The sequence below is a fragment of the Centruroides sculpturatus genome, unplaced genomic scaffold, assembly GCF_000671375.1.
Source record: "Centruroides sculpturatus isolate CEXI.00-Female unplaced genomic scaffold, Cexi_2.0 scaffold1289, whole genome shotgun sequence".
NCBI lineage: Eukaryota > Metazoa > Arthropoda > Arachnida > Scorpiones > Buthidae > Centruroides > Centruroides sculpturatus.
The window spans coordinates 81,291-96,686 of NW_019385502.1; the positions used below are offsets into that span (position 1 = coordinate 81,291).

Sequence of the window (15,396 nt, forward strand, 5' to 3'; positions counted from 1 at the left end):
ACTGTCTGAAACATTATCTGTTAAAGTTACTAACTTTGGATTAGCTTTTCAGGATGATCCAAACATGGTTTCATAAGTATTACGGTCAATTCCTTCATGATATGATATTGTCTTTATGAACTACACAAATCGTAAAACTTTGATCCAGTGCTAGGTTTGGTTACTTTAGAAGTCTGAAACTTAAATGCAGCAAAGCTCCCACATATATATTAGAAACAGGCCGTCTTTAATATTATTGGGTAACCGAAAACAAACTGTACCAAAAAAGGCTCTAAAAGACACCTTTCTGTTGCCATGCCTTTGTACCTTATGGACACAGAGGTTTAAAATTTTTTTTGTTTTAATTTTCGCAAAATGTTATAAACCTTAATTTTTAGAAATGAAATCATTAATGCAGCGGGGCAAATAAGTCTCATCTGTCGTTCCGGCCGCAATTTTAGAACCCATGGGTTACATTCTAACTAAGAGTTAATCGAAAAGTATGGATTAATTCGTAATGTATAAAAGAAATTTATTACGTTTATTAGAAACATTGCTAATTATGCATTTTCGCTGAACTAATCTCTTACAGTATTACATACATTACCAATCTGTAATCTTTGAAATCTGTTGGTTTACAAAATAACGTTACATTAAGGATTCGTTTTAATTTTTTTTATGTTTGAAACTTTGAAATCAAATAATTCATAGTGAAACAGAAGTGGTCACAGATCAACAAGAGATACGGCATTATTTTTTTTATGAAACCCTAAAAACCTTAAGTCCAAAATGTATAATTATTAATTAGTTAATTAATACTGGCTACTATTTATAAAAGAGTTTATGTAAACAAATTTAAAAATATATGAACTTCATGAATTCGAATGAACAAATTACTTTAAAAACTTTATTTTTTCTTAGTTTAATGTTAATTAACTCGGCTCAAAGCGGATAAATTTAGGAAAGTGTCCGGAGATATCGCCGTAACCACAATAATTACGGAACATTGGTATCGAGTAATCAATTAGTTTGGAAGTGAACATTATCTGCAAAATAATTGTCATTAAGGTTCCATTTCCTTCAGGAAACACGGCGAATTATATTTAGTCCATACTAAAACTAACGGGCGAATTGTTCGATCGCTTTCCACTCGTTTCATTCATGATTATTATTATGTCGGCTCTAACATATTCTTAATTATTTTTTAATGACGAATACAGGAAATCACTCTCAATATGTATCTACATGAATAATAATAATAATGATTACGTTTGTCTTAATACATGGATGATGCGCATTATACACAGATATAGGTCTTGGCTTTTATTATTTTTTAAGTAATAACCCATATATAAAGTCTAAAAAATATATTCCTTTATTCTGGAAATTAAAATAAATTTTGTGAATGTTATTTTTTTAATTAGTTAATTTTTTGTTAATAACAATTCTTTAGTATAATCTAAATTTTGGTATGACTTTAAATACAGAAATATAAGTTTAATAGATAAATAAATCAAAGAGAAAATATAAAATAAGTAACAGAAAAATGACGTGTGAATATAAAGTCATATGGAATTTTTTTAATTTGTTAATTATATTGATTTAATATTAAGGAGAGAAATAATTTTAAGGATATACTAACTCATATTTATCCAGTGAATTTGCTTTCTTATTTGTAAAAATTATAATGTTTCGAGGAAAATTATAGAAAAAGACTAAATTCTAGTAATATTGAAAGAATATTTAGTCAATATTAATTGTAATTTACAAATGCAGTTCGGTAGAATTATAGAGTGAGCGCAACACATACTGTTACAGAAAAATGAGCAATTATCGAAGATCTTGGAGAAAATAATACATCTTTGCGTAAAATTATCAAACAAATTATCAGTATTATCTAGAACATTATAGAAATGTAACATTTGAAAGAATATTCTCATCAAGAACTGCTATATAAACGGTTAAATCTTTAAAATAAACTATAGAATGAAGAAAAAATAAAAGACTATTATATTCAACAATGAAAATCATTTAGTTCGGATCTAGCAAATCGTTGACAATATTATTGGAAACGTCTGAAAAACAGGAAGAAATATTTTATAGACGGTAGCAAAGTGTGATTCAATCATTGCATGGAGAAAGTTTGGATAGAATGGTTAGATAATTCTTATTTTTGTAACTAATAAAATAAATGATATTGGTTAGAAAAAGATACTTGAAACTAAACTTGTTGAGAAAATAAACGGCCATTTCGGTGATTTTAGCAAGACAACGCTCTCATTTGTACAGTACTTCTATAATAATATTGTAATGATTTCCTATTCTTGATTAACAATTCATTCTCTAGATCCCAATCCAATAGAAATCATTTGAGATGCATGCGCAAAATCAGTACACTCGAGAGGATACTAATTTCATAATTTTATTGAATTAAAAGATTTAATTTAAACAGAATATATCATGCAATTAATGATGAAAATCTGAATAGAAACAATGGAATTTAAAATATTTACACATAGTATTTGTTTGTGTGACATTAGGCTATATTAGAGATTGTTTCCATGCATTTTTTTTAAAATTTATCCATTAATATAGTATAATTTATGCTAAATTTTTGTTTAGGCAATATTGTAAATTATATAATAAAAGAAATAAAAATTTTAGTTTATTTCTAAATATTTGTATGCCTTATAGCCTATCTATGGGATGTCTTATGTAAAGTGGTGAATATGGTAAAGTACATAGATATATCATACTTGCAGAAAGTAGAGCGTACTTTGAATAAAATTATATTACAACAAACAAGATTTATTGATAAAGAGAAATATTTTAATAAAATTTTAAAAAGTAGGACTACTCCCTTACTAACTTTAAGTATAAACTATTCAATTCAGAAAAAAATAAATGTAATATTATTATTAATTTAGGATATATTATTTTCTTACAGTTTATCGAAACTAGATTTAAATTAACTTAAAATATAAACGATAACTTTGAATATAACTCGGCGACAAGTCACGTATTAATGATACTAGAATTAATTTATATTTTGTAGATTTGTACAGTACTGTAGAAACCGTTTTGATCTTGAATATTCAAATTTTAAAAACTGATACACAAAATGAGATTTATCGATTAGTAACTTTCGGGTAGACAATATTAATTAAGAAATACGGAAAGATTTTATGGTAGATCGTTAACCATAACTCTCGTTTATTTACATAAAACGAAAAAAAAACATTTATTGCTTGCATTTCATTAATAAAACAACCGAAATAAAATCATCATTTGTAATGAATTTCAACGTCCTAAGAGAAGTCGAGCGACATCAGAAGCCACGTTTACAACATCGGGTACGAGTTTCCAAATACTTTCGACCACTCGATTTTAATCAAAGAAAATACAAAGTTAATAAAATAAATTAAAAATCCCAGAAAGATATTATAAGACAATCGATAAACCCCCATCAAATGCATTATCTCTTCGATGATTTCGCTCTTTGGCAATCGACAAAAATGAGCTTAAAAAAAAAGTTGCTTCTATTTTTTAAATCGTCTTTTATCTAATTTAAAAAGTTCCCTCTCGATACACACGCTTCTCTTTGGATAAGTTTCAACGCATTTAATTTGATTATTAAATATGTAACTAAAATTAACTGAAAAGTTAATTTTAAAAATAGAACTTGTTCTCGCCCGTTTCGGTATCTTCGCGAGTACATTTTAATTAGGTCGATTGTTATTTTTTTCTCTAGCATCATCACTGATTTATGTTTTTCTTAGTGGTATTTATGGTCGATAAAGAGACGTTTCGCTTTAATTTTCTTCTAATTTTTCAAAAACACAAAGCAAAAGTGTCCTAGAAACCGACCAGAATGTTATTTCTTCATATATTTTTTTCGAATCGGCATTCGTCGAGCTCAAAAATAAAAGAAATGCGAGATCGATACTTACTTCCACATTTCTACTTAGTACCGGACGACGAATTAAACGGAAATTGGCTATTCATACCGAGTAATTACAATTCCTATGTCGTTTTTGTATAGCCATCGTCCAAAAAATACGCGTGCTTTTTTTTGGTGCAAAGACGAAAAGGTTACCTGCGTCGAGGGGGTGTTTTGTTTTTTTAGAAGAGCGCAGTGACGATAAATATGGTAGGGAGGCGAATAGTTGTTAGATAGTTGATGTCGATGGCTTAAATCCGAGGAATTCGGCGTGGGAAGAGATTAGTGTGACCAATCCGTCACCCATTATCCTTTAGTCGGTCGGCCTAAATTCCGGGTCCGTCAATTGTCGGTAGCGACGCGGAGTGGTGACGACGTCGTCCAATTGCCTTCCGCCTAGTTCCGATGCCTAATCGAGCGTAGAAGCGCTTCAATCGCCCCAAGCGCCAACGACATATTTCACCTCCGCCGACTCAGCGCCTTTCTTCTTACCTCCTTCCACTTCTTTGACTCCCGATCGTTCGTGCAGATGGCGCTCCGACTTAATTGGAGATGGCGGTAAATTCCGGAGTGGGAGTACCTGACACTCGGTCCCGCCGATCCGGTTGGTCAGGTGAGTTCTTTACACTTTTAATAGCCTTTCGCCTCTTCTATACGCCTCTAGATAATTATTATCCACGCTTAACTCCAATTAATTAAAATCGATTTGGTTTGCGGGTTGCGTAACTAACGTCAAGACCATGTTTATGGTTAACGGGTGCTCGTAATTTGTAAAATCTTTCGTGTCACTACTAAAGTTTTACGCTATCGAATTTCCTCGATACTCCTTTAATTAACAAAACTGCAGGCAGGTAAATTTGATACTTTAATACGACAAGTTTAACATAATAATCTAATTAAATACCGTGCGCGTTATACGCCGATTTATAATAAATTAAAGGATAAAACGCGCGGTGTTTTACTAGAAAATCCAGTATTATGTAATACGGAGCTGTAAAAATTCGAAAAAATATTTGACGACGCAATCAAATCTTATGGGGGGAAAACAGGAAAAAAAAAACTTAATTATAGACGACAAGGAGAAAGAAATTAATAGGAATTTTTCGTTGGTTCAATGGTGTAGATAATGCGATGCGTAAATCATGGAAGATGTTATGAATGAGAGAACGTCGTATCTCTTTCCACATCAAAAGTATTTTAAATTATTGTTAGAAAAATTCCTTCTTTTCATTTTTGCTTAGACAGCGAGAAAGGCTTCGTTTGTAATGAAAGATCCGTTTTATTCGTTGTGTAACCAGATAAATTAATTGCAATCTGTAGAGAAAGATCTACAGATTGATTGAACTCCAGTTTGAACACACTTCTTGTCACTTAATCTAATATGAACGATTTCTATTTTCATCTCTACCTCGTCTTATTATGTTAAAAATGTTTTTAAATAATATAAGTATAGGCCTATATATTTTAATTAAGTAAATACTTGTCTAAAAATCTGTAGAAAATAATGTTTAATTATCTTAATTAAAGTAAATAATGGAAAAATATTTTAATTACTTATTTAATATTAAAAACTCTATTTTAAATTTGCACATTTAAAACATTAATAACTTGATCAACATTATTGTTCTGTTAAAATAATATGAGACGAAGAAAGATTTCGAGACGAGAAATTAATTATGTTATTAAGTTTAAAAATTTATAAATTAATTATAATTAAAAATAAGTAAAGAAAAAGTGAACAGATAATTTTGATATTTTCATTTTTTTTTTTCTTCGTCATATCGATCTCGTAAATTAAATTAATATCATGTTTTTAACGCTTGTAAACTAATGACTTGTAACTGACTCGTAACTGTAGAAATTTGGATAGTAATTTTATTGATTCAACGGGTAAGTGAATAAATAAATCGGGAAATTTTCTATTTATGTATTTTTTTTTTTGTAAAAAAATAGACTGATACTTTTAGTTGAATTGTTATATTATCTTATACTGAAATTAAAATATTTTAGAAAAATAAGTTAATATTTGTTGTTTGTTTGCTATTAAATATCAGAATTTTATATTAAAAATAATAAAATATTATTTTAATTCTAATTTTTATATTTTTTTAACTTAGAAAAATTTTTAAACTTTTACAAACTTTATAGTAGAGCACATTATAATTTAAATTTAATATTAAAAGTTTTAAAATTGTGAAGTTTAGAAAGGAAATTTAAGAAAACTTTAAATAAAAATCAAATTTGAGAAGTAATGAGTAGACTATAATTTATAAATAATAATAATAATAATAATAATGTATTCTTTATTAATTTAATTAAAATCCACAATAAACAATTCAATAGAGTGAATAGATTTGCAGTAACTTAAATTTAAGTATAATCATTCGATAAAATGATTATACTTAAAGTTTAAGTTAGCCACCATACGTAGAAGCACTTCGTGATTCCATTGTATCTTACAGTACACATGAATTTGGGATGCATTTCGGGATTTTTATCTCCTTCTCGACTAACTATACGTACTATCCCTGTATAATTTCATATAGAACAGTATATATGGAGAGAATAAAATCCCGAAATGCATTCCAAGTTTATTTTGTACTGTTGTACAAAATAAACTTGATTCGATAAAGAATCACAAAGTGCCCATACGTATGTCTATTTTATACATGAACAAGTCCAAGTATATTTACATTTCGATATATTCGTGTACTAAGTTTCCATATCGTAATATAATATTTGAGAAAAATAATTAAAATATCGCTTGAATTCGGACGTATAATATTGTACTGTACTGTACATTTTATACTAAAATATAAATTATTTTTCTATGTTTCAATGTAGCTCGGGAAGATAAAATTTAAAAGAATTAATCGCTCCATTTACTTAGTGATTGAATGAAACTTTATTATAATAGTTTTATCTTCTTGATATTTGAAATGGATGTTTACGACATTCAAATATGTTTAAAAATATGAGATATATTTTAAAGAATGGTTAAAAGAATGCTCTATAGAATAAAATATTTCTGTCATTTAATATAGTTCTAAGCCGTATCTTTCGCTAGATTATCTCAAAAGAAAACGATTTAAGTCCTTATTTATTTATTTTTCTATAATATTTTTCATTTTTTTTTTAATTTTTAATATTTTCGCAATTTCATCGATTATGTTAACTAAAAAATTCAATTCTTTTTTAAATATCATGTCATTTAGGTTACTTTTAATCTTCAAAGTCTTTTCAAAGTTCTTTTTTTTTTTAATGTTCGCTGTTAAACTTACGAAAAAAGTATTCAAAAGTAATTTATGTACAGAATTTTGCTTTTAGTTTGAATTACTATCTTTAGGAAGATCGTGTATAAATTTATATACACTTACAAGTTAATAGTGTATGATAATATTGTATTCAGTACGCGTTATCCTATAGTCGAAATAGGGTAATTCCCTGGGGCCCCCACCAATAAGGGGCCCAAACAAATCTTTTATAAGAAAATATTTCCCCAAAATCTTTCTCCGAAGAAAACTGTCTGAAATGTCTCAACACTGTACTGTACATGGGGCTCCCCAATTCAAATTTGCCTGGGCCCCATGAAGCTATAACGCGCCATTGACTGTATTTTTAAGCAATTATTAAGTGAAAAATTAAGAAGTGTTTTTAAACGTTCAGATATACAAAAACAAAGAAAACAAAATAATTTAGTAAAATTTAGTTATTTGTGATTGATGGATTCGCGATAATAAAAATAAAATCTCCGAATTTGTAGTTTTCGCTATTCTTAGAAATTTTAACAAATATTTTACTCGGAGTCTTATTTGAAAAACATCTGGCTTAGACGTCGTCGAATATATCAAATATTGACTTTGAAAAAGTATTTATTGATTTCGGATTAGCTATTTAACTTAAATATCCCTACGATCTTTATACAATTTGTGCCGAAATCCATTTCATAAAAAATAATATAACGGCATAATCAACAAATAAACAAAAATAGTATTAAGCATTTTAAGGGTTTAACGCATTGAAAGTCACGGGTTCAGATCTCTGGCACAAAAGAATATTATTGGACACGAATTGTAAAATTCCAAGGATTAATTCACTTAATAATTTTTACCATACAAATAATTCTTGGATTTTCTTCTTCTATGTTGTCTACTTGAACTTTGACTTTGTTTAATAATAGGACTTATTATACTGGTGTAGTTTCTTATTAGCATAAAGAGGATATCTTAGTCAAACGTCAAAACAAAATATCTTTATTTTCATCTGTACACTTTTTTGTGTGTTTCGAACCTAAAGATACCAGTCCTATTAATAAACAAGGTCCAAGTAGACAGTATAGAAACAAAAAGTAAAATAGTAAGGACATAGAGGAAAGAAAGAATGAATATTATTGGAATTCGAACTCGGCTTCCTCCCTTAGTGTATAAGGATATGAGAAAAATTTATACAAATATTCATACGGTATAACTGTTATTTAAATGCATAAATTTATTATAAATGTTTCGTATCCATTATAGACAACACTCGATATAACGCTCTTGTAAACAGTACTATCCTCTTCTTAAAGTTTCAAAGAATACGCTGAATAGATAGATTTTCATGTTAGAGAATCTTTCATTATATGTGAATTACTAAATTTACTATTCAGCATTACAAATGAATAGGCTATATATAATTCTTATTGTTTGAGGTACAGTACTTCAGTTTAGCATCATATCCGATTTAGTATCAATTTCGGAGACAAGCAAATGGTGTTAAATTAAGATTTGACTAGATTTATTTAGTTTTTATAGTTAAATACTAATAGACAAAACATTATTTAATTAAAAACAACATAAAATTTAATAGTTTTATAAAGATTCAAAGCTGTTTAAGATTTATTTAAGATGGATATTTTTTATATTATACATTTTTAATATATTAAAATATAAATAATAATAATTTTCGTCACTCTATATAATTATTCGTTTAAAGTTTAAATTTAAGCCAAGAAAAGCTGATTTAATGTAATGAAAATAAAGAAAATGAAAAATGTAAGTATGAGTGTTTAAATTACAATTTTAGAGTTTAAATAACACAAGTTGATTAATAAAAAGTGAATTGAGAGAGAGTAAGTAATGCTACATACAAGTCTAGACGATTCGAACTATCCGAGTCGACTGTAATTTCATTATTTGTGATAACATTCCTTGGCATCATTGTTGCTCGATCAATTGAGGAACAAACTATTTTTTGATCGTAGCATTTTCTAAATCAGTCAAAGACTTAGTAATTTTTCTCGAAGCAAAATCGATAGAAATTAACTTAGCGACGTTTAGATTTACAACCGATTGGTCCATAATAGCAAATTGATAATGCTTAGTTTCGTCCAAATAAATAATTTATTCACTTTTATATCAGATTTTTTCCCGATAGATTTAAATATTATTCAAATTTCTATTACAAACTGTATATTTTCTCCATAAAAATAAGTTTAAACTTTAGTAATGACATTATTTACATTTAGAAGTGCAGTGCATATCCTTGTTATAGATTAGTAGAGACAAATGATTTTATTGTAAAATAATTAGTAAATGCTATAAATAATAATTTTATACATATTCACAGTTAAATCTGATATTAATTATCACATAAACACGAATAAAAACTGATGGATTCTTAGAATTATGACTGTATTATCTATTATTTATATTTAAATTTATCATAATATCTAATAAAAAGTTATGTAGAAAATTTCGAATTAAGTTATACAGCATTAAACGTTAGCTTAGTGTGGATCGATTTATCTATAAGTGATACGAAGTCTATAGAATCAATCACGAGACAGGAAATCAGTTCATAGTCGAAAGCGAGAAAGATTTGGAAGAATTCATAACTTTGGTTCCATTTGGTGGCAGAATGAGATCAAATTGAAGAACTACTCCCCTTTCGGCAGCGAATTGATTACGATCAACCGACTGAAATATGTTTGTCTTGGTTGCGGTGCCAAACGAAAGGTGACCAACTACAATAGAAGCCACCAACGTCATTAATCTCTTTTCGACAACATCGTTTACCGTTATGTTGTACCGACGAGCGTCGAATCTCGCAACGTTCTATCATCCTAAAAGGCATATTTTCTATTGATGCTGGCGAGTTTCGTGACAAATGTCATGGAAAATCATTTTATTACTTTGCGCAAATCGATTATTCTAAAAATTTAAATAAAAATTATGTATTATTTAATAATATTTCTACGGAAAAAATCGTTACGCACGTCTTACAATTTGATAAAATTCGCAACGTTTCGAGTTTTATTCGAATATTTATAAAAATTTATTTTATAAATATTCGGATATAAAATATCTGAAGAGGGATTCAAAATTCATTATTTAAATAATTTCTTCTTAAATTTTTTAAACTCTAATTATTTGATTTTAATACTTGATTGGTGCGCACTTTTCTTCATTATTCAATGTCTTTTTTTCAATTTTTCTTCAATTATATAAAGGAGAAAGGAGCAAAAATTTTTTGAATGCAATATATATGTATATATTTCCTTTGGTGTAATTTAAACACGATGAAAGCTGATGTAGAGGATATAGCCTACAGTTCGATCAGTATCTGTTCTACAATATTATAATGAGCGATTCTTTATAACAAATTCGAAACTGTCCTTCCAAAGACTTACGAACAGTAATATCATATTTACAAAAAAGAAGAGAAAAGATATATTTCAGTGATGATTTTCTTCGCATTTTTTCATTTCGTTAATGTAATTTTGTATATTATTCGTCTTTAGATAAAGCTAAATAAGTGGAATATTCTTATTATTGCAGTGCTTTTATTGTATTTTGTTGCGTGATTCGAAGATAGAAACCGATAGGACATTGCAAATCCTTACAGAAAATAAATTGATTGTTGCATTTCGTCCTCCCCTACAACAGTCTGTATATTGCAATCGTTTCCCTTTCTTTCTTCAATTTGTTACAATTACAATCCAGCAGAAAACTCCATTCTATCGGCAATTCAAGAAATAGACCATTCTCTTTACTATATTTTTATACGGATTTTATTTCTATTCAACATTTTCCCATTAATTTTCAACGTATTAATAATTCCATCAAAAAATATTTATGTAAACAAATATTTTCTATATTATATAATAAAGTATATTCGTAACGAAGCGTATTAAAGAACTATGCGTTCTATATTTATAACGTTAACAAATTAATCGCTATTAAAGAATAAATTTAGTAATTGGAAATTCAATAATAATTAAAATGATGAGAAGAAATTATAAAAAGGTGACATTACGATTAGTTTTCCTTATAATTAAAGATGACCTTTTGTAAGTGAAAACTTACTTTGCAAAATCAATAAATATCTCATTTTTTTTAACATTGTTTAGCCAATTTCTAATGGGAAATTTAAAACTAAGTTTTTTTCCGATAGTGCATTAGCAATATAAAATTTTAAATATTTTTAATAATTTAAAAAAAAATAAAAATTATGATCTAAAAATTACTTCAATAAAAAAATTCTTTTATGCATTATAACAATAGACTTATATAACAGTTTTTTGCATGATGCGAAACTTTTAAAAGTGTTTTTCTAGTTAGTAAAGTTCTGTTGTAGCGCATTAAAACATTATTTTTCGTTGTTTCAATCGTTGTTTTCTGCATTCTATGAGTAAAAAGTAAAATAATTCTTTCTAATTAAGGATTTTAAATAGTTTTAAGCATTATTTTAGATTTTTTTGCAAATAATTTTAATTGCTCTATTATTATTCTCATGATCCTTAAAGTTATCTTAAATTTAATCCTTAAATCTTAAAGAAGGAAGTAATATTTATATCAATGATTCTTCTTCTTTTTCTTCTTCTTATTATTATTATTTTTATTTAATTTTTCTCTACTGTACTAGAGTTTTTGCATATTTATTCATTTTGTCTTATATTTTTATTAATACAAAAAAATACAATTTGTGTAATTTATTTATTATTATTTTTTCATAAAGTTAGCATTAATCGAATGTAGAAAAGAGATATTTTGATTACATATAGTTCGCTTTCATTAGCTTTTTTTCTTATTTTTATTTGTTACATAAGCACAAAAAATTTAGATAAATCTTATGCAATTTACTGGTTTGTAATTTCAGTCTTTTAAATTATGGATTATAAAGATTGAAAGAACTTAAAATTTTCTTTAGTATATAAATTCTGAGAAAGTTTTGGCTGTCCGAGAAAGTGGAACGTGTAACTCTTGCTATTCGGTTTTCAACATTAACCGAACTGCATTCGAAGTAATAAAGTTGAATATTTTAGTTATATTGATCTCGCAATGTTGTAAAAAGAAACAAACAAGAGAGAATAATATAATACCTAAAGAAATAATGTTGTGAAAGTATAGTAGTCTAAGCGTGTTTAGGTATCTACGTACCGACTATAGAATCATACGAAAATAATGATAATTATAAATTATATTACCAGTTATTACATAAAATATCAACCAGTTATTATAGAAAATATAAATGATCATTAAAAAATAATAAAAACAAGACGAACATTGATTAATCTTTCTTTTAAAGACTATTCAGGTCTTTTAGTTAACTGTGCTGTAAATTCTTGCAAAAATTGTTTACTTTTTGAGTGAGTTTATCCAATAGCTACGTATTTTTACTCTTGTTAATATAAATTGATATTTATTCAGTCCTTCAAGTATAATATTTTTAAAATAATTCTCTAAATTCAAACATTTATGCCTAAGTCACACGCAAAAATTAATACCCTTAATTTTTTATTAAAACTCAATAAATTACGACTTTCGATTCGTTTTATATTTATTTCTCAAAGTTTATATTTATTTGGAAGTGTTTTCCTTTTATTAATTTATAAAATTATACAAAATATCGATCTCACATTATCACAGTAGCCTCATTTAATAAAAAAAAATCATTACATGATTCACGTATCAGTTTTTTAATGAGTTTTAGAATTATTTTAAAAGACAAATAGAACACATTTTTTACTGTTTTTTTGTTTATTTTAAATTTAAATTTTACGTCAAAAACAAAATAAACATTTTATATATTTAATTTTCATCTTTCTAATGACTTTTCTGATGTAAGAAATTTTCGAAAAATGTTTATTAAACCGTCATCTATTTATATCTTCGTACAGTTTAACTCCACATTCCAATCTAGACTGTTACAATTGCATAGTTACAATAATAATGTGGATATAATTTTGCCTTATAGTTTAATAAGCTCTTTGAAGATCGATAATGAATCTATTGTTTGATGTCAAACAAGTGACACTTAAATATGCGGCAAGCCTCAAAATGCTTATTTACAAAAATATTTTAAGAGGAATTCCAAATTTCTACATCCAGAATAAGTCTACATACATTTTTTTGGCTAATTTGCAATATTTCAATATCGTAAATCTCGAAAAACTACTCTAATAATAAATTTCAGGTTAAACGAGCAGGAAGAAATACGTCGGCACAGCTAATTGCTTGAAAGCAATTTCGATATCGGTGATTAAAAAAATAAAAAAAAAACCTTGCTACAAATTCCTAAACTCAATTAATCGTTAACTTCGAAAAAAATTATTATTATTATTTTAAATAATATTTATGAAATTTCTACCGAACAGACCGAGGAAGGAACCTTTTAAAACAAACCATTTTTGTAATTAATTATAAGTATTATGAATTTAATTTATGTTAATACAAGAAAATTTAAAAACAAGGAATAAGTTTTACAACTTCAAAATATAAAGATGATCGATCATTTATGTAAATATTATAACAGATAATATGGCTAGTAATATTTTACAGTAATTTTAATTTCTTTTTACCTAATTTTTACCTAATTATATTTATAAACGGAAGATATAAAGCTCATTTTTATTTTATATCCTCGAATTTAATACATTAAACTATTTATCGCTAATTGTATTGAGTGTTTTCTATGGAAGAAATCCAATAAATTGTCTCCGTTTAAGTTAATTTCTTTGTACAGAGTGCACTAATTCATTATTAATAATGATTTATGTTTTTAAAAAATGTTTAATTGTTATGTTTTAATTTAGTAAATTATTTTATTTAAAAAGAATAAAATAAATTTAAAATTATTATTCGCATATCAGTTTGAAACTTCATTAATAGAAACTATGTATTATTTGTTTATCATAACACGAAGAAAAAGAGATCTAAAATTAGAATTAATCCTATTTAAAATCTAAATGAATTAGTCTAAAGTAATGTATTTAATAAATAATTATAAAATAGTCCGATGAGTTTTATATATTTAAATACTTATTCTAGAACGGTTCTAAAAAATGTAAAAACACTAAATGATAATCAAAAACGTCTAAATCGTAATGAACTCATCCCCTTTTGCTCTTTTAATTCATTTTCAAATTTTTAAAGTTTTCTACTTCATTAGAAGTTGAGCCGTTAGAATAGAGTTTCAACTGAGTTCTACTGCAAAGCCAATAATCCAATAGTTAAAATAAATAAGACCGTTTTCTGGATCCTCCGGTCGGACAAGCACTCAATTGAATCTCGTATTTGCAATAATGACCACAAAATTCGTGGCAATTGCGATCAGATCCAAGCAGAAGCGATTGAATAGAATATCTCTGTTGGCAGTTTGTAGCGTTTAACGTTTATATTTTTTCATAATTTGGAAATTTGTTTCTAAATTTTACCAGAATATTTACTTAAATCAGAAATTAACTAACTGGATTTTAAAAAAAATAATTAGGCAAAATGAGTTCTGAATTTCTATTCCAGCATCAACAAATTTATACGCTCTTAAGTAGAAGCTGATGGTCAAAAAGATTTCTATGCCCCTGTATATATAATGAAACTAAATCGAGTTTATGCGGTTAGTCTGAAGGACTTCTTAAAGGTATGTATTCATTGGATGAGACCGTCTTAATTGAGTATCGATAACCATGCTAGTGCTTATGTAACGAAAATGAATCTGATGTTTGCTAGATTATCTTTATTGCGATCGAATAGTCTCGCCATTTATTAGAATCGTGCTTTTTGTTCGTATTTTCCTGGCTAATCTCATATTAATAAGTTTAAATATTTTTATTTGTAAAGGATAAATGAATTAAACGTATTTACATAATCGAAGTAGTGCTCTAATTTATTTTAAACTTGATTGGACTGCAATTTGAAAAAATTGTAGACCTATGAATTCTCATTGTCGTCCGTCTATCTGTCTTTCCTTAATCTCAAGAAGTGAGTTAGCTAGATTAAAGAAGATAAAGATATGGAAACTTTAGGGATAGGAGGCCCCGATTAACTATATATGAACTTCCGAAAGTCATGTTATTTCAATTCACAAATTTTCCCTTGAAAGGTGTAGATAAATGACCGGCACTACTCTATTGTTAAAGGAATAGTATGATGTACAGGGGCGAGCCACTACTAATTTTGTAATAGACTCCTAAAGATCGATGACTTAAGGAAATATCT

General features: G+C 27.0%; 1 protein-coding gene across 3 annotated transcripts in view; it reads left to right on the forward strand.

Moving 5' to 3' along the window:
* The window catches only part of LOC111639616 (ligand-gated ion channel 4-like), a 48,971-nt gene that overhangs the window by 6,468 nt on the left and 27,107 nt on the right, over positions 1 to 15,396 (forward strand). Inside the window, exon 1 of one of the 3 annotated variants that reach the window (XM_023385510.1) lies at positions 4,270 to 4,532. The exons of 1 other annotated variant lie outside the window; for it this stretch is intronic. The gene's annotated coding sequence lies outside the window, so the exon portion shown is untranslated. Of the gene's footprint in view, positions 1 to 4,269; positions 4,533 to 4,650; positions 4,771 to 15,396 lie in introns of those variants that run through there. One more of the 3 variants, XM_023385512.1, reaches the window with a different exon arrangement.